Source organism: Rhinolophus ferrumequinum, chromosome X (assembly GCF_004115265.2).
Source record: "Rhinolophus ferrumequinum isolate MPI-CBG mRhiFer1 chromosome X, mRhiFer1_v1.p, whole genome shotgun sequence".
NCBI classification, from domain to species: domain Eukaryota; kingdom Metazoa; phylum Chordata; class Mammalia; order Chiroptera; family Rhinolophidae; genus Rhinolophus; species Rhinolophus ferrumequinum.
In genome coordinates, this window is record NC_046284.1 from 65554516 (window position 1) to 65576246 (window position 21731).

The following is a 21731-nucleotide window of genomic DNA, read 5'->3' on the forward strand; positions in this document are numbered from 1 at the left end:
TTATATAATTTAAGACATGATCCCCCTGACTAATCTAGTACCCACCTGGCACTATGCATAGTTATTACTATATTATTGACTATATGTTTTATGCTATACCCTACATCCCCGTGACTACTTTGTAATAAGCAATTGGTACTTCTTAATCCCTTCCCCTTTTTTACCCACCCTAATCCTCCTCCCATCTGGCAACCACCAAAATGTTCTCTGTATCAATGTGTTTGTTTCTGTTTTGTTTGCTTATTTATTTAGATTTTTAGATCCCATATATGAGAGAAATCACATTGCATCTGTTTTTCTCTGGCATACGGGGTGTGATCAAAAGATGCGGTGAACGTTTAAATAAAAAAAAAAATTATTACAGTAAAAGATTCAGGGCCACTAATCTCCCTCAAATTGCTCCCCCTCGCTTTGAACACACTTATCCCATCATTCTTGCCATTTTCTGAAGCGGTTCTGGAAGTCATCTTTCATAAGTGTCTTTACTTCATCCTCCATCATAGCAATGCTCCATGTCACACATCGCTTCTGGTACGGCAATTTCTGTCAAATAAAAACATTATGGTTTGTCTTCATCTACCTTATTCACTGGATCTGGCACTGTGTGACTTTTGGCTCTTCCCCAAAGTCAAAATGACCATGAAAGGAAAGCATTTTGAATTGATTCATGACTTCGAGGTAGCCATGACAATGCAACTAAAGATACTCACGAAAGAGGACTTCCAGAACTGCTTCAGAAAGTGGCAAGAATGATGGGATAAATGTGTTTGAAGCGAGAGGGCGTATTTTGAGAGGGATTAATGGCAATCTGTTTTTTACTGTAATAATTTTTTTAAATTAAACATTCACCGTATTTTTTGATTACACCTCATACTCCACTCAACACAATACTTTCCAGGTCCATTCATGCTGTTGCAGATGGCAAGATCCCATTCTCTTCCATGTCCAAGCAATATTCCATTGTATATATGTACCATCTACTCTTTATCCATTCATTCATTCATGGAAGGAAACCCAGACTGTCTCCACGTCTTGGCCGTTGTAAACAATGCTGCAATGAACATATGGATGCACATGTGCCCTTGAAATAGCATTTTGGGTATCTTAGAAAAAATACTCCAAAGTGGGATCACTGGATCATTCTTTATCCCTTGTTATAGCCTTTGTATAAGTGTTGCTATCCAACTTGTTTGTTTGTTTCCATTTTCATAACACATCTTTTTCCCATCCCTTTACTTATAGTCTGTTTGTGTCTTTTGATCTGAAGTGAGTCTCTTGTAGGAAGCTTATGTAAGGGTCTTGTTTTCTTAATCATTCAGCCACCTTACCTTTTGATTGGAGAATTGATCCATTTACATTGAAAGTAATTATTGATAGATATGTAGTTCTTGCCATTTTATTATTCATATTTTTTATGTCTTTCTTAAAGGAGTCCCTCTAAGATTCCTTGTAATTCTGTTTTGGTGTTAATGAACTCCTTTACCTTTTTCTTGTCTGGGAAGCTCTTTATCTGTTCTTCAATTCTAAATAACAGCTTTTCTGGGTAGAGTAGTCTTAGTTGTAGGTCCTTGCTTTTCCTTACTTTGAATATTTCCTGCCAGTTGCTTCTGGCCTATAAAGTTTCTGTTGACAAATCAGCTGATAATCTTAGGGGTTCTCCCTTGTAGATAACTAACTGCTTTTCACTGGATGCAGTTTTAAGATTGTCTCTTTGTCTTTAACTTTTGGCATTTTAGTTATGTCATGTCTTGTTGTGGGCATGTTTGGGTTCATCTTATTTAGGACTCTGTGCTTCCTGGGCTTATATGTCTATTTCCTTTGCCAGATTAGGGAAGAATTATGTCATTATTACTTAAAATAGGTTTGCAATTCCTTGCTTTCTCTTTTCTCCTTCTGGTACTGCTATGATGCAAGTGTTGTTATGCTTGATGTTATCTCAGAGGCCCCTTAAACTACCCTAACTTTTTTGGATTATTTTTTCCTTTTGCTGTTTTCTGCCACTTTGTCTTCCAAATTGCTGGTTCTGTCCTCTGCTTCATCTAACCTATTGTTGATTCCCTGTAACGTATTCTTCATTTCCATTATTGTATTCTTTATTTCTGACTAGTTCTTCTTCATGTTTTCTATCTCCATTTTAAGGTTTCCTACTCTTTGTTGAAGTTCTCACTGAGATCATTGAGCATCCTTATTACCAGTGTTAGGAACTCTGCGTCTGGTAGATTGCTTGCCTTCATTTTATTTAGTTCTTTTTCTGGAAGCTTTGTTCTGTTCTTTCATTTGGGATATGTTTCTTTCTCTCCCCATTTTGGCTGCCTCACTGTGTTTGTTTCTATGTATTAGGTAGAGCTGCTATGTCTCCAGGTCTTTGTCAAGTGGCCTTATGTAGTAGGTGTGCTGTTGGGCTCAGTGGCACAGTCTTCCTGGTTACCTGAATTGGGAGTTCCAGATGTGTCCCTGTGTGTGTTGTATGTGCTCTCCTGTTATAGTTGAGCCTTGGTTGCTGTTTACATATCAATGGGAGAGATGGATCCTCGGGCTGATTGGTTGTGAGGACTAGCCCTGACTTCAGTGGAGGAGCTGTTGTGCAGGGGCTGACTCTATGGAGCAGGATTTGCTTCAGCAGGAGTCTGTTGCCTTCCCAGTGTGTTCTTTAGGTGTTTTGGCTCTGGAGGTGGCCGGGTGATGCTCTGGCTGGGTCTGAAGCTGGCCACCAGAGGTGCGAGCCCTGGGACATACTGGGAGGGCCCCCACCACAGGCCAAATTCAGCCCAAGTTCATCCAGAGCCTGTACCCTGTCTAGGGCCACCTGACATGAGCCACAAAGTAATCTGTAAATGGCTGTCACCCACACTGGACTTGCAGGTGCCTGGCAAGGCCAAGCCACAAACTGAGGCCAGCTGTCACTTGTGCCGAGTTTAGGGCAGCTTAGCCAGAAGTATGGGACACACTGAAGCCATATGCTACTTGTTTGTGTTTTGTAAACCTTTGAGAGATTTTAGGAAAGTCCACAGCATGAGCCAAAGCAGGCCATTCATACGGAAAAGCTACTGGAAGCAGATTTGGTGGGCCCAAAATTTGGGTGAGGTGGGATCTCAGAGAATCAGGGCAAATGAACGATGTTAGCCAAATTGATGGAGGCTCAAATATGGTGGCCGCCTGCATCTGCATGCTGAGAAGGGTGAGGGCTCAGCAAAGAAACAATGGCTTCCACTATCTCCTCCATCCAGGAGAAAGCTACCCTTCTAGCTCTAGCCTTGAAACCAGACAATTCACTTCTTCCCTCTGTGTCCCTGGTGCCTTTTGAGCTGCTGCCCCAGCACTGGAGCTCAGAGCAAGTGAGTCCATCAGCAAGTAAGTCAATGCCTTGGCCCTTTAAGAGGGGCACCTGGGACTGCAGCTACCCTCTGTTTCACTCAGATACAATTTCTACTGGTTTTCACAGCCAGAAGTTATAGGGGCTTTTCTCCCTAGCACTGAAACCCTGGGCTGGGGAGCCTGGTGTGGGGCTGGGACCCCTCATTCCTCAGGTGTGGGGGACTATCACAGCCACCCACAATATCCCTGCTGATTTTTAATGGTCACACGTGGGTGTGGAACCAGCCTGTTCCACATTTCCACCCCTCCTACCAGTCTCAAGGTGGCTTCTTCTGTATGTCCTTAGTTGTGGGGCTTTGGTTCAGGTAGAATTAAGGTGATTCTCAATGATGGCTGTTCTGTAGTTTATTTGTAATTTTCATAGAGTGACGAGAGGAGGCAAGCACAATGTTTAACTACTCTGCCATCTTGACTGGATCTCTTGGCCCTGACTTTCTTTAATTTTATGAATGCTGAGAGTGGTAAGCAAGCTTCAGAAGAAAACCCTGAAGCTAGCTGATGTTGGTTCATGAGTTTTAAGGAAAGAAGCCATCTCTATAACATAAAAGACAAAGGTGAAGCAGAAAGGGATGATGTAGAAGCTGCAGTAAGTTTTTCAGAATATTTCACTAAGATAATTAATGAAAATGGCTACATGAAACAACAGGTTTTCAATGGAGGTAAAACAGCCTTATTTTGGAAAAAGATGCCATCAAGACTTTTCATAGCTAGAGAAGAGAAGTCAATGTCTGGCTTCAAAACTTCAAAGGACAGGCTGACTCTAAATGTAGCTGGTGACTTTAAATTGAAGCCAATGCTCATTTACCATTCCAAAAAATCCTAGAGCCCTTAAGAATTTTGCTAAATCTAATCTGCCTGTACTCTATAAATGAAACAACAAAGCTTGGGAACAGCACATGTGTTTACAACACATTTGATTAAATGTTTAAGCCTACTGTTGAGACCTAATGCTCAGAATACACACACACGCACACACATGCAGACACACACACACACACACACACACACACACACACACACACACACACACACAAGGTCTGACAATTAAGTTCACGAACATGTAGCAACAATGTTGCTAACCTTTTTGATATTAGAAGGATTATTTATTTTGAATTTTTACCAACTGGACAAACAGTTAACCAAGTTTACTATTTGGAAGTGCTGAAAAGGATGCGTGAAAAAGTTAGATGACCTGACCGTTTCACCAACAATTCATGGCTCTTGCATCACGACTATGCACCAGCTCACACGGCATTGTCTGTGAGGGAGTTTTTAGCCAGTAAATAAATAACTGTATTGGAAAACCCTCCCTACTCACCTGATCTGGCCCCTGATGACTTCTTTCTTGACCTAAAGATAAAGGAAATATTGAAAGGAAGACATTTTGATGAAATTCAGGACATCAAGGGTAATACGATGACAGCTCTGATGGCCATTCCAGGAGAAGAGTTCCAAAATTGCTTTGAAGGGTGGACTAGGCGCTGGCATCAGTGCATATCTTCCCAAGGGGAGTACTTCACAGATGACCATAGTGATATTCAGTAATGAGGTATGTAGCATTTTTTTGTAGGATAAGTTCACGATCTTAATTGTCAGAATATATATATATATATATATATATATATATATATATATATATATATATATACACACACACACACACATACATATATATATATATTTTATTACTGGGACTGACAAAAAATGCATACAAATGGACACTTTGGTCAACGTTGCTCAAGCTGTAGTTCACTGTAATCAGAAGTGTCTGGACACTGATGGCAACTACTTTGAGAACGTATTGTAAGTGCAGAATTCAAACGTGGCTTGTATTCATCTTTTGTTATTGGTATATATTAATACAGTTTTTTTCCTTTCTTAAAATGTGTGTAGATAGATAGATAGATAGACAGATAGATAGATATAATTTGAAAATATTGCTGTTTTTTGATAATGCAGCTCCTCGTCACCTAAGAGCTCTGATGGAGATGTACAATAAAATTAATGTTGCTTTCATACCTGCTAACACAACATTCATTCTGCAGCCCATGGATCAAAAAGTAATTTTTACTTTCAAGTCTTATTATTAAAGAAATATATTTCGTAAGGCTATAGCTGCCATAGGTAGTGATTATTCTAATGGATCTGGGCAAGGTCAATTGAAAAACTTGTGGAAAGGATTCACCATTCTAATGCCATTAAGAACATTTGTGATTGATGGGAACACATAAAAATATCAACATTAACAGGCATTTGGAAGAAGTTGATTCCAACCCTCATGGATAACTTTGAGAGGCTCAAGACATCAGTCGAGAATGTAATTGTAGATGTGGTGGAAATAGTAGATGTGGTGGAAATAGCAAGAGAACTAGAATTAGAAGTGGAGTCTGAAGATGTGATTAAATTATTGCAATCTCATGAGAAAAAAAATTAATGGATAAGTAGTTGCTTCTTCTGGATGTGAAACAAACAAACAAACAAAAAAAACAAGACAGTGGTTTCTTAAGATGTAGTCCACTTCTGGTGAAAATGCTGTAAAGATTGTTGAAACGACACGAAAGGATTATATAAACTTACATAAACTATTACATAAACTTATTTGATAAAGCAGCAACAGGTTTTGAGAGGATTGACTCCAATTTTTAAAGTTCTACTGTGAGTAAAATGCTAACAAACAGCATTGCATGCTACAGAGAAATCACTTGTGGTGGAGTCTATCAATGCAGCAAACTCCTTTGTTGTTTTAAGAAATTGCCACAGTCATCCCAATCCTCAGCAACCAGCACCCTGATCAGTGAGCCACTGTCAACATCAAGGCAAGACCCCACCAGTGAAAAGATTATTACTCACTGAAGATTCAAGCAGATGGTTAGCATTTTTAGCAATAGAGTATTTTTTAAGATATGTACAGTACATTGTTTTTGTTTAAACATAATTATGTTGCACACTAAATAGACTACAGCATAGTTTAAACATAACTTTTATATGCACTGGGAAAGTGAAAAAATATATAGATGAAAGTAACTAGATTATGAAAGTCCTTACTGTATAATTCCAAGTAACAACTCACATTACTAAGTGTATAATGTTGCAGACCCATCTCATATTTATAGACACATAAAGATGAAATGTAACAATGAAAAAGAGTATATAAGAAAGTAGTTGCCAGGTGGAAGAGGTGTAATTATGCTAATAGGAAGGGAAAGGATGCTGATATATTCATTGAAAAGCATTAATTCTTTTCCCACCAGCATTATACATTATCATGATACACCCTCTTTGTAAGTAAGAATATTTTTGCCCTTCTGTTTCCCTTCAGCTCTTCTTTCCTGTTTTCATTGTCTCACTAGTAATTTGTATTTTAAATTTAATGCTGTCTTGTCTATAATTGTAATATATTTTTACTCTGTGTATGAATTATTTTAATTGTTGAAAAGCTACAGTGTTTATATTACTGTGGCCCTATAAATATGCTACAGAGCCATTGTTAACTAGAAATTGTTGTTTTAAAGGATATTCCACAATTACTATTTTGATTTAATATTTGTTCAAAGTGCTTTTCAGGTGAGAAAAGGACTAATGTTCTGTTTCCACATTTTTTTTTACTTATTTGTTTCATTTTTGATATTTTTTGTAGTTATAGTGTTTGGTGATCATAAAATATATTTTTTCTAATTCTTTCTACTTTTTGGAATTTTGTTCAGATATTAATAACATAATATCCAGTCAATTATTATATATGTTTAATAGAGGTATGAAAATAAATTGTTATATGATTATAGGATGTGGAGTTCTAAATACATCTATTAGAAAAAGCATATTACTGTATCACCCAAAACTTTATAGACAATTATTAGTCTACTGTATCAGGTAACAACTGAGAGTAAGTTAGAGTTTTCTACTCTTATTATTGTTTTTCTTTTTAAATTTCTTGAATTTCCACCAAATTAATTCTTATATAATATTTATCAAGCAGCCTTAGAGTAACATTCAATAAATGCCGGTTATTGTAATTATATATTGGATGCATTATATTTTTTACATATAGAATCTTGATTTTATATCATTATGAATTATACACATCATCATTAAAAAGCAACCTACTTTTTTTATTTTAAAATACCTTTGTTTGTGAATTCAACATTTTCTGGTATTTGTCTTTTGATTTTTTTTTTTAATTTTTATTAGAGAATATTGGGGAACAGTGTGTTTTTCCAGGACCCATCAGCTCCAAGTCAAGTTGTTGTTTTCAATCTAGTTGTAGAGGATACAGTTCACTAGCCCATGTGGGAATCTAACCACCGACCTTGGTGTTATGAGCACTGCGCTCTAACCAACTGAGCCAACTGGCCGCCCTGATATTAGTCTTTCAACTCCTTTTTTTGCATTTAAAATTCAAACTTTCAGAAGCACATTGTTTTATTCATGTCTTTTGTAAATATCAAAAAACAACTTTGTTTTTAATATGATACTGAGCGCTTTTCTTTTAATAATTGTAATTTACTCTAAAGTAATTGTTATGATGCTCACAGCCTTACTTTTCTCAACTTATTATATATGTATTTAAATTCCCTTTTTTTTCTATATTCTAGTATAATTCTGCTTCTCCTCCCCATAATTTTGAAGCTATATATTCTATTTTCATTTCAATTAGTAATAGAGTTTACCACTCAGGTTTATACTTGCATTGTATTTTATCAACTTCTGGAACAAAATGGTAACTATAGTTTTCCTGCTTATGAGATATATGAAAATTAATTTGCACCAATTTCCTCCTGTCTGTACTCACATATCTACTTTTTACATCTAGTCTTAACCCATTTTAGTTATCTGTTTTGCTATTATTTTTTATTCTGTAGCTCTTCTTTCATGACTGGTGAAACTGTCTGTTTTTAAAGTATAATTGACACAGTTACTTAGACTTATTTTTAATTTTAAAGTATTGTTTTCTTTCTGCAAGTCCTTTTATATAATGGGTCATTTGTTAACATTTTTATTTTTATTTTTTGATGTTTGACAGTTTCAATAATTAAGTAAGATTCTTGATCTTTCTAGACTGATGTCAATTCTAACATATACAAGTTTAACAAAACATTAGTAACTGGTATCCCTGGAATTTTTTGAATATATGCATATTTACATTTTCTGGGAAGAGTCACTAGCTAATATAAAATTATCAAATTACTATATTTGAATAATTTTTTAAATTTATGGCCCAGGACAAACTAGGAGGGCTGGAGTTTAGAAAGTATACTCAAATCTATATGAACATATGTATATTAAAAGTACAAGTATTGCCGCTAATAATCTTTAATATTTTTGGTGTAAAGGAAAGTTCTTATATTGGAAAGGTTATAATTTGCTTTTTTTTTCCTTTCAGAATGGTACACTTGAAATCTATATAATTTACTTTTTAATTTCAGCATTATTGAAGCAAAATTGACCAACAATATTGTGATATATTTCAAGTGTACAACATGATTAACTGATATACATTGTGAAAGGATTCTCCCCATCAAGTTAATTAACACATTCATCACCTCACATATTTAATTTTCTTTTGTGTATGTGTTAGAACTTTTAAGGTTCACTGTCTTAGAAAATTTCAATTATACAATACAGTAGTATCAACTATAGCCATCATGTTATAGATTAGATCTTCAGACCTTATTTATCTTATAACCAAAAGTTTCTATGCTTTTAAAAATTCTCCCTATTTTCCCCACCACTCAGCTCTTGGCAACCACTTTTCTGCACTTTGTTTCTATGAAAAAAAAAATAAATTTTATATATATATATATATATATATATATATATATATATATATATATATATATATATATATATATAAAATTCCACATATGAGCGATAGATCCATGGAGTATTTGTCTTTGTCTGGCTGATTTATCTTACTTAGCAGTATGCCCTCCAGGCTCATCATCTTGTCACAAATGTCAGACTTTCCTTCATTTTTATATCTGAATAATACTTGAATATATTCAGAGGATGCCAAAAAAATATATATACACATTTTAAGAAAGGATAAAACTATTAAAATTATGCTGATGTTAACCACTTTGAGCACCTCTTGTAATTGCAGAAGTCAAACGTGACTTGTATTCATCTTTTGCTATCAGTATATATTGAGTATTACAATTTTAATCCTTTTTTCCTTTCTTAAAATGTGTGTACATTTTTTGTGTATATATATATATATATATATATATATATATATATATATATATATATATATATATATACACACACACATTTCTTCATCCATTCGTCTATGGAAGATCACTTAGGTTGTTTCCTAACCTTGTCTATTGTGAATAATGCCACAATGAACATAGGAGTACAAATATCTCTTCAACATAATGGTTTCATTCCCTTTGGTTATATACCCAGAAGTGCGATCACTGGATTATATGGTAGTTCTACTTCTAATTACTTGAGGAAACTCCATACTGTTTCTCACAGTGGCTATACCAGTTTGCATTTCTACCAATAGTGTAGTGTGTGAGTTTTGCCTTTTCTCTATATTTTCTTGTAGTTTTCAGTGTGCAGAATTTTATCTTTGTGGTTAAATTTATTTCTAAGTATTTTTGATGTTATTATAATGGGATCATTTTTTAAAATTTCTCTTTCTGACAGTTTCTTGTATAGAAACAGAACTATATTTTTGTAACTGATTTTGTATCTTGCAACTATACCGAATTCTTTTTTTTTTTTAAAGTTTATTGGGGTGACAATTGTTAGTAAAATTACATAGATTTCAGGTATACAATTCTGTATTGCATCATCTATAAATCCCATTGTGTGTTCACCACCCTGAGTCAGTTCTCCGTCCATCACCATATATTTGATCCCCCTTACCCTCATCTCCCACCCCCCACCCCCCTTACCTTCTGGTAACCACTAAACTATTGTCTGTATCTATGAGTTTTTGTTCCTCATTTGTTTGTTGTGTTCTTTTGTTGTTTTTGGTTTATATACCACATATCAGTGAAATCATATGGTTCTCTGCTTTTTCTGTCTGACTTATTTCACGTAGCATCATACTCTCAAGATCCATCCATGTTATCACAAATGTTATATCATCTTTTCTTACGGCCGAATAGTATTCCATTGTGTATATATACCACAAATTCTTTATCCATTCATCTATCGAAGGACATTGTGGTTCTTTCCATGTCTTGGCCACCATAAACAAAGCTGCAATGAACATTGGAGCACACGTGTCTTTATGTATAAATGTTTTCAGATTTTTTGGGTAGATACCCAGGAGAGGGATTGTTGGGTCATATGGTAATTCTATTTTTAATTTTTTGAGGCACCTCCACACTGCCTTCCATAGCAGCTGCACCAGTCTGCATTCCCACCAACAGTGTATGAGGGTTCCTTTTTCTCCACAGCCTCTCCAACACTTGTTACTATTTGTCTTGTTGATGATAGCCATTCTGACTGGGGTGAGGTGATATCTCATTGTGGCTTTTATTTGCATTTCTCTGATGATTAGTGATGTTGAGCATTTTTTCACGTCTATTTGCCATTTGTATGTCCTCTTTGGAAAAATGTCTCTTCAGGTTGTCTGCCCATTTTTCAATTGGGTTGTTTGTTTTTTTGTTGTTGAGTTGTATGACTTCTTTGTATATTTTGGATATTAGCCCCTTATCGGAGGCACTGTTTGCAAAAATCTTCTCCCATTCAGTTGGTTGCCTCTTTATTTTGTCGATGGTTTCTTCTGCTGTGCAGAAGTTTTTAAGTTTCAAATAGTACCATTCATTTATTTTAGCTTTTACTTCCCTTGCCTTTGGAGTCAAATTCAAAAAATGCTCTTTGAACCCAAGGTCCATAAGTTTAGTACCTATGTTTTTTTCTATGCAGTTTATTGTTTCAAGTCTTATGCTTAAGTCTTCCATCCATTTTGAATTAATTTTGATACATGGTGACAGATAGCAGTCCAGTTTCATTCTTTTTGCACGTGGCTATCCAATACTGCCAGCACCATTTATTGAAGAGGCTGTCTTTTCTCCATTGTATGTTTTTGGCTTCTTTGTCAAAAATTATCTGTCCATATTTATGTGGTTTTATTTATGGGTTCTCAATTCTATTCCATTGGTCTGTGTGTCTGTTTTTCTGCCAATACCATGCTGTCTTGATTACTGTAGCCCTGTAGTGCAAGCTAAAGTCAGGGAGTGTGATACCTCTAGTATTGTTCTTTTTTCTTAAGATTGCTTTGGCTATTCGGGGTCTTTTGTGGTTCCAAAAACTCTGATGATTTTTTTTGTTCTATTTCTTCAAAAAATGCCATTGGGATTTTGATGGGGATTGCATTAAATCTGTATATTGCTTTGGGTAATATGGCCATTTTTACTATGTTGATTCTTCCAATCCATGAGCACGGAATATCTTTCCATTTCTTTGTGTCTTCTTCAATTTTTTTCAAAAATGTCTTATAGTTTTCAGCATATAGGTCCTTCACATCCTTGGTTAAGTTTAGTCCTAGGTATTTTATTCTTTTTGCTGCAATTGCAAAAGGAATTATTTTTTGTATTTCTTTTTCTGAGATTTCATTGTTAGTATGTAGGAATGCAATGGACTTTTGCATGTTGATTTTGTAGCCGGCCACTTTAATGTATTCATTGATTGTTTCTAATAACTTTTTGGTGGAGTCTTTAGGGTTTTCTATATATAGCATCATGTCATCTGCAAAGAGAGACAGTTTAACTTCTTAATTCCCACCTTGGATGCCTTTTATTTCTTTCTCTTGCCTGATTGCTGTGGCGAGGACTTCCAACACTATGTTAAAAAGCAGAGGTGATAGGGGACAGCCCTGTCGTGTTACTGAACATAGAGCAAAGGGCTTTAGTTTTTCACCGTTAATTATGAGATTAGCTGAGGGTTTGTCATATATAGCCTTTGTTAGGTTAAGGTATTTTCCTTCTATACCGATTTCATCAAGTGTTTTAATCATAAATGGATGTTGTATCTTGTCAAATGCTTTTTCTGCATCTATTGATATAATCATATGATTTTTGTCCTTTATTTTGTTTATGTGATGTATCACATTGATGGATTTGCAGATGTTGAACCATCCTTTTGCCCCAAGGATGAACCCCACTTGGTCGTGATGAATAATCTTTTTAATGCATTGTTGTATTCGATATTCTAGAATTTTTTTAGGATTTCTGCATCTGTATTCATCAGAGATATTGGTCTGTAGTTTTCTCTTTTTGTGTTGTCCCTGCCAGGTTTTGGTATCAGGGTAATGTTGGTCTCATAAAATGAGTTAGGGAGTACTGTCTATTTCTGGAAGAGTTTAAGCAGGATTGGTATTAGATCCTCTTTGAAGGTTTGGTGGAATTTACTAGTGAAGCCATCTGGTCCCGGACTTTTGCTTTTGGGAAGGTTTTGGATGACTCATTCAATTTCGTTACTGGTGATCGGTCTGTTTAGATTTTCCAGTTCTTCATGGTTCAGCCTAGGAAGGCTATATATTTCTAAGAACTTGTCCATTTCTTCTTGGTTATTAAATTTGGTGGCATATAGTCCTTCATAGTGTTCTTGGATGATCCTTTGTATTTCTGTGGCATCCCTGATAACTTTCCCTTTTCTGTTTCTGATTTTGTTAATTAGTGTCTTCTCTCTGTTTATCTCAGTTTGTTTAGCCAAGAGTTGGTCAATTTTGTTAATCTTTTCAAAGAACCAGCTGTTTGTCACATTAATTTTTTCTATTGTCTTTTTGTTCTCTATTTCATTTAGTTCTGCTATGATTTTTGTTATTTCCTTTCTTCTGCTGACCTTGGGTTTCATTTGTTCTTCTTTTTCTAGTTCTTTAAGGTGTAACGTGGGGTTACTTAGTTGAGATTTTTCTTGTTTCTTGAGATAGGCCTGTAGTGATATAAATTTCCATCTTAAAACTGCTTTCGCTGCATCCCAAAAATTTTGGCAAGATGTGTTTTCATTCTCACTTGTTTCTATGTACCTTTTGATCTCTCCTCTAATTTCTTCTTTGACCCGGTCATTCTTTAAAAGTATGTTGTTCAATCTCCATGTATTTGTGTTTTTTCCTGCTTTCTTTTTGCAGTTGATATCCAATTTCAAAGTCTTGTGATCAGAGAATATGCTTGGTATGATTTCAATCTTCTTAAATATGCTGAGGATGATTTTATGTCCCCTATATGGTCTATTCTTGAGAAACTTCCATGTACACTAGGAAAAAATGTGTAATCTGATGTTTTAGAATGAAGTGCTCTATATATGTCAATTATGTCTATTTCATCTAATGTGTCATTTAGGGCTGGTATTTCGTTATTTATTTTCTGTTTGAATGATCTATCTATAGCTGTCAGTGATGTATTTAAGTCCCCTAGTATAATTGTGTTTTGGTCAATTTCTCCCTTTAGTTCTGTTAGAAGTTGCTTGGTATATTTCGGTGCCCCCTAATTGGGGGCATAAATATTGATGACTGTTATGTCTTCTTGTTGTATAGTCCCCTTTACCATTATGAAATGTCCATCTTTGTCTCTTGTTACCTTTTTCACCCTGAAGTCTGTTTCATCTGATATCCTTATGGCTACACCTGATTTTCTCTGGATACCATTTGCTTGGAGTGTCAATTTCCACCCTTTCACTTTGAGTCTATGCTTGTCCTTGTAGCAGAGATGTGTCTCTTGGAGACAGCATATAGTTGGTTTTAGTTTTTTGATCCAATCTGCTACTCTGTGCCTTTTTATTGGTGAGTTCAGTCCATTTTCATTTAGTGTGATTATTGATATGTGAGGATTTCTTGTCATTCTATCTTTAGTTTTCTGGTAAGGCTGTGTCTCCATTGTTTCTTTGCCTTTTTGTTGTTGTCTATTATTTCTGTGTGGTGGTATTCTATGATGTTTCCCTCTGTTTCTTCTTTTATTACAGTATATATTTCAGTTCTGGATTTTTTTTTGAGTGGTTACCCTTAAGTTTATGTAAAAGAAAGTTTGGTATTTAGAGTATTCCATTTTCTTCAGCACGCTTACTTTCTCCATTCCCATATTCCGCTTCAGGCCTTTACTTTCCCCCTTTTTATGTTTTGGTTGCCACAAATTGTCCCTGTTGATGGTGGTCGAATAGCCTCCTTTAGTATTTCTTGTAGTGCCGGTCGTGTATTAGAAAATTCCCTCAGCTTCTTTATGTCTGGAAATGTCTTTATTCCTCCTTCATATCTAAAGGATATCTTTGCTGGATATATTATTCTTGGCTCATAATTTCTCTCTTTCAATAGTTTGAATATTTGGTTCCACTCCCTCCTGGCTTGCAGAGTTTCTGCTGAAAAATCTGATGATAATCTAAAGGGCATTCCTTTTTAGGTTACCGTCTTTTTTTCCCTGGCTGCCTTGAGGATTCTTTCTTTGTCATTGATTTTATACAGCTTCAGTACTATGTGCCTTGGAGAAGGCCTGTTGGGATTGAGGCAATTAGGTGTTCTATTTGTTTCTTGGATTCGAGGATCCAGTTCTTTCCATAAGTTTAGGAAGTTCTCATTGATGATTTGTTTGAATATACTCTCCGTTCCCTTCTCTCCTTCTTCTCCTTCTTGTATGCCCATTATTCTTATATTGCTCTTTCTGATGGAGTCAGAAAGTTCTTGTAGAGTTCTTTCATTTCTTTTAATTCTCAAGTCTGTTTCTTCTTCCATCCTTGTCATTTCCAGGTTTGTATCTTTGATGTCACTGATTCTTTCCTCCATCTGGTCAACTCTACTACCTAAGCTGGCTATTTCATTCTTAATTTCTTCTATTGAGTTCTTAATCTCCAGAAATTCTATTTGGTTCTTTTTTAAAATTTCAATCTCTTTCGTAAAATGCTCATGTTGTTCTTTGATTGTGTTTCTGAGTTAATTAAACTGCCTTTCTGTGTTTTCTTGCATTTCGTTGAGTTTTTTCAGAACTGCAATCTTAAATTCTCTGTCATTTAAGTCACATATTTCCATATCTTTAAGTTTCTTTTCTGGATACTTTTCACTTTCTTTCTGAGCTGTCTTGTTGCCTTGGTTATTCATGGCAATTACTGATTTATTATTTCTCTTCTTAGACCTCTCTACGAGTGGTTTCTGCAATAGGTTGATAGGAAGAGGTCTTTCTTTTGTTTTCCAGTAGTTGCTGGTATAATGGTTTTTGGTTTTTTTTGAAAGATTTTTATTGGGGATGGAAACAGGACTTTATTGGGGAACAGTGTGTACTTCCAGGACGTTTTTCCAAATCAAGTTGTTGTCCTTTCAATCTTAGTTGTGGAGGGTGCTGTTCAGCTTCAAATTGTCCTTTCAGTCTTAGCTGTGGAGGGCACAGCTCACCTCCAGGTCCAGTTGCCATTGCTAGTTGCAGGGGGCACAGCCCACCATCCCTTGCGGGAGTCGAACCAGCAACCTTGTGGTTGAGAGGACGAGCTCCAACCAACTAAGCCATCCAGGTGCTCAGCTGCAGCTCAGCTCAAGGTGCCGTGTTCAATTTTAGTTGCACTGGGCGCTTCCCACCATCCCTTGTGGGACTCGAGGAATGGAACTGGCAACCTTGTGGTTGCGAGCCCACTGGCCCATGTGGGAATCAAACCGGAAGCCTTCGGCATTAGGAGCATGGAGCTCTAACCGCCTGAGCCACCAGGCTGGCCCCTGGTAGAATGTTTTGTTTTCTCTCTGACTGCAGCCTTTTTTTCTCTCACACACTGTAGTCCTGTTGTCTTTGCCCTATTCCAGCTTCTCACACAATGGGGGGATTCCCTGGGAGACGGGCTTCTCCTCTGTTAACAGTTCGCCTGGGTCTTAGGGTGCAGTGTCCCTGTGGGTATGGGGAGAGCTTTTGAAGTTCCAAAGCTCTTCCTGCACCAGATTCAGAGCCCGTATGTTTCAGCAGTTCTGTTTACTCCTGCAGGGATCCCCCCCAGATAGTTGAGGCCAGGGTCGGGGTGAGTTGTGAGAGGTGGCCCAGAGCAATGGCGGCGACCACCACCACAGCGGGTCCTGCTTCCACAACTCCCTCCCCTCTGCCAGAACTAGTTGGGCTCCGAATCTGTGTCTGGGGTCCACAGTTCTCAGAATAGCAAATATTCTGTTCTTTTCTTCTGACACTGTTACTTTTCCGCTTCTAGCACCGGTCAGGTGGGGGCGGGGCGAAGTCTGGGAGGGTAGGGAGGGGGCGGCTAGTTTCAGTGCCTAAGGCTTCTGTTCTCTGCTCGGCAATGAGGGCTTAAACCACCATTTTCAGACTTCTTCTTTCAGTCTTTGCTCCGAGGTCTCTGCCGTGAGCGTTGGGTTCAGCCGTGTTATATGGTTTCCCCTCAGCCCTGTGGGCCATAAGCGGAGCCCTAGCAGTCCGAGTTCTTCCCTCTCCCGCAGCTGTGGTAGTTCCGGGATGCAGCGAGCTCGGAGCACTGAGCTAGGTCTGTGTCCTGTGCTCACGCGGCTCCATCTCTGCACTTGTCCCTTTCCTCCTCCCCTGCTTGCGTGATTCGCCCACCTTTAGGTGAATTCAGTAGTGGGCCTCTTCATCTTGGCCTGTCTGCTGTGCAGGGAGTCCTTTGTGGATTTATAGTTGTTTGATTTGTTGTAAATTCCAGGGGAGATTTCCAGAGGCTCCCCTCATGCCGCCGTTTTGATGACTATACTGAATTCTTTTATTAGTTCTAACAGTTTTTTGGTGGAGTCTTTAGGGTATTCTATATATAATATCATGCCATTCACAAATAGAGAACACTTTATTGTTATTTCATGACCTGTGTGCTTTTTATTTCTTTGTCTTGCCTAACTGCTCTGACTAGGACTTCCAGTACTGTGATTAATAAAAGTGTCAAGAGTAGATATTTTTATCTTGCTCCTGATCTTAGAGGGAAAAAAATTTTTTCCCCAAAAACGAAAACTGTTATCTGTGTAAAACTTGTTCCAATTTTTAGACTACAAAGTCAAACACTTTTAAAATTCACGTGGAAATAAAAACCTCCCAGGTTTTCTAAAATAGCATACTAAATATGAAATAGCCTATTAAATAGCATTCTACTGCCTGTAATTTAAAAAACAAAACAACTAAAAAGTTCTGAATCAAGGTGGTGGCATAAATAATAGAAGCATGTCTTTCCAGAGTCACTTTTTGGGATTTAAGATGAATAGGGGTTACATATCAATATTATTCATCTTTGCTTTTAGAACTTGAAAAATCTTGTGCCACTTACTTTTGGCTTCCATGGTTTCTGATGAGGTATTGGCTGTCTTTTTTTTCCTCTGGTTGCTTTCAAGATTTTTAACTGGTCCCTTAGTTTTCAGAATTGAATTATGATGTGTCATGGAATGGATTTCTTTGTATTTATCCTGTCTGTGATTCTCTTAGCTTCTGGGATTTGTAAGTGTATGTCTGTTGCCAAATTTGGGGAGTTTTCAGCCATTATTTTGGCTCACGTTTTGTCAGCCTCACCCTTTCTCTTCTTCCAGGACTCCAATGATACAATGTTAGATCTTTGGTCCCACAGGTCCCTGCGGCTCAGTTCATTGTCATTCAGTCTATTTTCAATCTGTATTTCAGATTGGAAAATGTTTATTTTTTTCTATCTTCCAGGTCATGCGTCCCTTCTCCTCTTCCCTCCATTCACCTGTTGAGTCCATCCACTGAACCTTTTATTTTGGTTATTGACTTTTTAAGTTCAAAATTTTCCATTTGGTTCTTCTTTAAATATATATTTTGCTGAGACTCTCTCTGTTTTTCATTTAAGTGTGTTCATGATTGTTCGTTGAAGAAGTCTTATAATGGCTGCTTTACAATCTTTGTCAGATAACTCTAACATCTCTGTCATCTCAGAGTTGGCAACTACTGATTACCTTTTATGATTCAGTTTGAGACCTTCCTGGTTCTTGTATAATGAGTAATTTTTTTTAATTTTTTTTTTATTGAAACTTGGACATTTTCATACTATGCTGTGGGATTCTGGATTTTTCATAAACATTCCAGTTTAGCTGGCTCCCTCTGACGCCATCCCGGAGGGGCTGAGGGGGCTAAGGTAAGCATTGCCTCTTTCCTGACAGGTGGAGACAGAAGCCCAAGTTGCTCACAGTGTCACCAGCACCATAAAGTGAGAGGACTCACTATCACCTGGCAGGGATGAGAGTGCGTCTCCCTCCTCAGTCTCCTCTGATACCACTATGAACGTCTGGCTTCTTCAGCTCCAAATCTGGGATAAATGTGACAAAAAGAAAACCCAGGGACTCACCACTGTGTCATTCTTTGGATCTCAAGGTCCCTGGCCAGGCTGCCTTTTTCTCTCCACTTTTAAGAGTCTTATGTTTTTGTATATGATGTTCAAAGTTTTTAGCTGTAATTAGTGGGAAGACTGGGGAAAAGTACATCTGCTCCATCTTCCCAGAAGTAGAAGTCCTGATGTGCTATTCTTCATCTCTAAATAGACTTTTAATGATATCAAAGTCGAAAGAGATGAGTTCCTAAAGAGATGTTTTAAGGACACATATGATTAATGCCACAGATCAATATTTACTTACCATGCACTCACTGGCCTAATTTAACTCCAATATAGGTCTCATGACAATAATATTTTACACTGATTTTATCATTCAGAGTCAATACACTGTTAAGAAAATAAAACAGCTAATTTCAGCCACTCCAGATTTTTCCGATCGCTTTCAACAATTTCATTCAGCAAAAACTTAGCTTAAAAAGTACTGTGGAGTAAAGTGCTAAATTCTATGGAGAATATAAAAATGGAAAACCCAATTTTCTCTCTAGGAGTTTGTAAATCAAAGGAAAGACAAACGAGTAACAAAAATAGATAAAAGTCAGAATACAATAAGGAACATCAGGTTACTTTGTAGCACAGTCTGGAAGAAGGAGGAATTCTTCCTCTGCTATAATGACCAAGGACTGCTTCACAAAATAAGTGACATTGAAAGATGGGATAAAATTGAAGATGTACTTCTCCAGGAGAGGGGATATTCCCAGAGAAAGAGACTATAAATGAAGGTAAGAATAGAGGGAAGACAGACATATGTAATGAATTAACAAATACAGGCACACCTCCGAGATATTGCAGGTTCAGTTCCAGACCACCGTAATAAAGCAAATATCGCAATAAAGCAAATCACTCTAATTTTTGGTTCCCCAGTGAATAAAAGGTATGTTTATACTATACTCTAGTCTATTCAGTGTACAGTAGCATTTTGCGTAAAAAACAATGTACATACCTTAATTTAAAAAAATACTTTATTGCTGATTCTCTCTCTTTACTTCCTCCATCCCTTTCCCACTTTGTTTATTTCTCACTCTCCTCCGTTGTTCTGTTCTTTCTCTCCTGCTTCTTCCACTTGTCTGTTTCTCACTGTCTCTGTCTTTTCTCCTCCTCCTCGTCCTGCCTCCTTTCTGCTACCTCTCTATCTCTGTTCTCCCTCTGCCTTTCTCATCCCCTGAATCTTTATATAAGCTCTCTGTTTTTCACTCCCTTTCTCTTTGTCTCTGGATCTGCCTTTCCCACTGTCACATTCTTTTGCTTTCTCACTGTCTCTATTTCTCCATGATTCTAAACCTTTCATGCTCAGTTTTTTTTCCTTGTTTCTCTTTCTCTCCTTTGGGACCCACCCCCATGCTGCCCTGCCCCTTCTCCCTTTCCCCTCCTCTCTTCTCATTCCCTTGGTCCCTCTCTCTCCCCAGTAATTACCAGCTCCGGCTGGGTCACCACAGCCTGTTTGAGAATGAAGACACAGCACCGTTGGTCCAGGTCAGTAAGAGTTTCCCACACCCTCAACTCAACCTGAGCCTCCTGAAGAACCACGCCACCTATGCAGAAGAAGACTACAGCTATGATCTCATGCTGCTCCACCTGGCAGAGCCCACCCAGCTAAGAGATACTGTGAGGGTCCTGGACCTGCCCATCCGGGAACCCTAACAGGGGAGCACCTGCTATGTCTCTGGCTGGAGCAGCATCACACTAGATCCATTTGTAGTTGAGTACCCAGATAAACTCCAGTGTGTGGACCTCAAACTCCTGCCCAACAATGTGTGTGCCAAAGCCCAGCCCCAGAAGGTGACAGACGTCATGCTGTGTGCTGGACACTTGCAGGGTGGCCAGGACACCTGTGTAGGTGACTCAGGGGGCCCGCTGATCTGTGATGGTGTGTTTCAAGGAATCACATCCTAGGGACACACCCCGTGTGGCCGACCCAATATGCCTGGTATCTTCACCAAACTTCTGCCCTTCCTGGACTGGATCAAGGAGATCTGGACTGAATCAGCCAACCCCTGAATGCCCCCACCCTGTCCCTGACCCCCAGTAAAATCAGATAAGCATCAAAATTAAAAAAAAAAAATACTTTATTGCTAAAAATGCTAACCATCATCTGAGTTTTCAATGAGTTGTGAGTTTTTTGCTGGTGGAGGGTCTGGCCTGGATGTTGATGAAAACACAGTATCTGAGATGTCCCAAATGGAGATTTTGAAGGAGCGCCACTGCTTCAGGTGCCCACCGTGCTGACTGTCAGTGAAACACCGCTCCATGTACCTCTGCAGCAAGAATGTCTTTCCTATGCTCATGTCCCCCCAAAGCACAATCTTCCCGTCAGGCATCCTTATCTTCCTGCAAGAAGGCCCCCTGCTATTCCCCGTACTTATCCGACCTTTTTGGCTGGGAGCAACTGGCCACTGCTCCTGAGACCGCTCGAACCCAAGACCACTCTGACCTAAGACTGCTTGGACTGGGGATTCATGGAGATCTGAACTCACAGTGTCCCAGACTCTGGGGGATCCCAAATTTGTGGGGATCCACCAGGACCTTCTAGTCGAGACACCTTGGATTCTGTTAAGAAGTATGTGTCCGTGTTGGGCAACAACTGAGGAAAACCTTTCAGCTTTTAACTACTGAGTATGTTAGCTGTGGGCTGGTCATATGTGGATTTTATTATGTTGAGGTACCTTCTTTCTGTACCCAATTTGTTCACATAAATTATAATGAAAAGATGAATTTTGTCAAAAGTTTTTATGCATGAATCAATATGATTATATGATTTTTATTGTTCATTTTGTTAACGTGGCATATCACATTGACTGACTTGTGGATATTGAGCCATCCTTGTGTCCTTGCAATAAATTCCACTTGATCATGGTGTATGATCCTTTTAATATAATATTGAATTTGGTTTCCTACTATTTTGTTGAGGATTTTTGCATATATATTTATTTGGAATACTGGCCTATAGTTTTCTTTTCTTAGTGTTCTTATCTGGCATTGGTATCAGAGTAATGCTAGACTCAAAAACTTAGTTTGGAAGAGTTCCTCCTCTTTTTGGGGGGGAAAGTTTGAGAAGGATTGGTGTTAATTGATCTTTAAGTATT

At 37.7% G+C, this 21731-nt stretch overlaps 1 pseudogene; it reads left to right on the top strand.

The window, feature by feature from the left end:
• The window catches only part of LOC117012900 (kallikrein-1-like), a 159821-nt pseudogene extending 139175 nt beyond the window's left edge, over positions 1–20646 (top strand).
• Positions 20647–21731: the final 1085 nt, after the last annotated feature.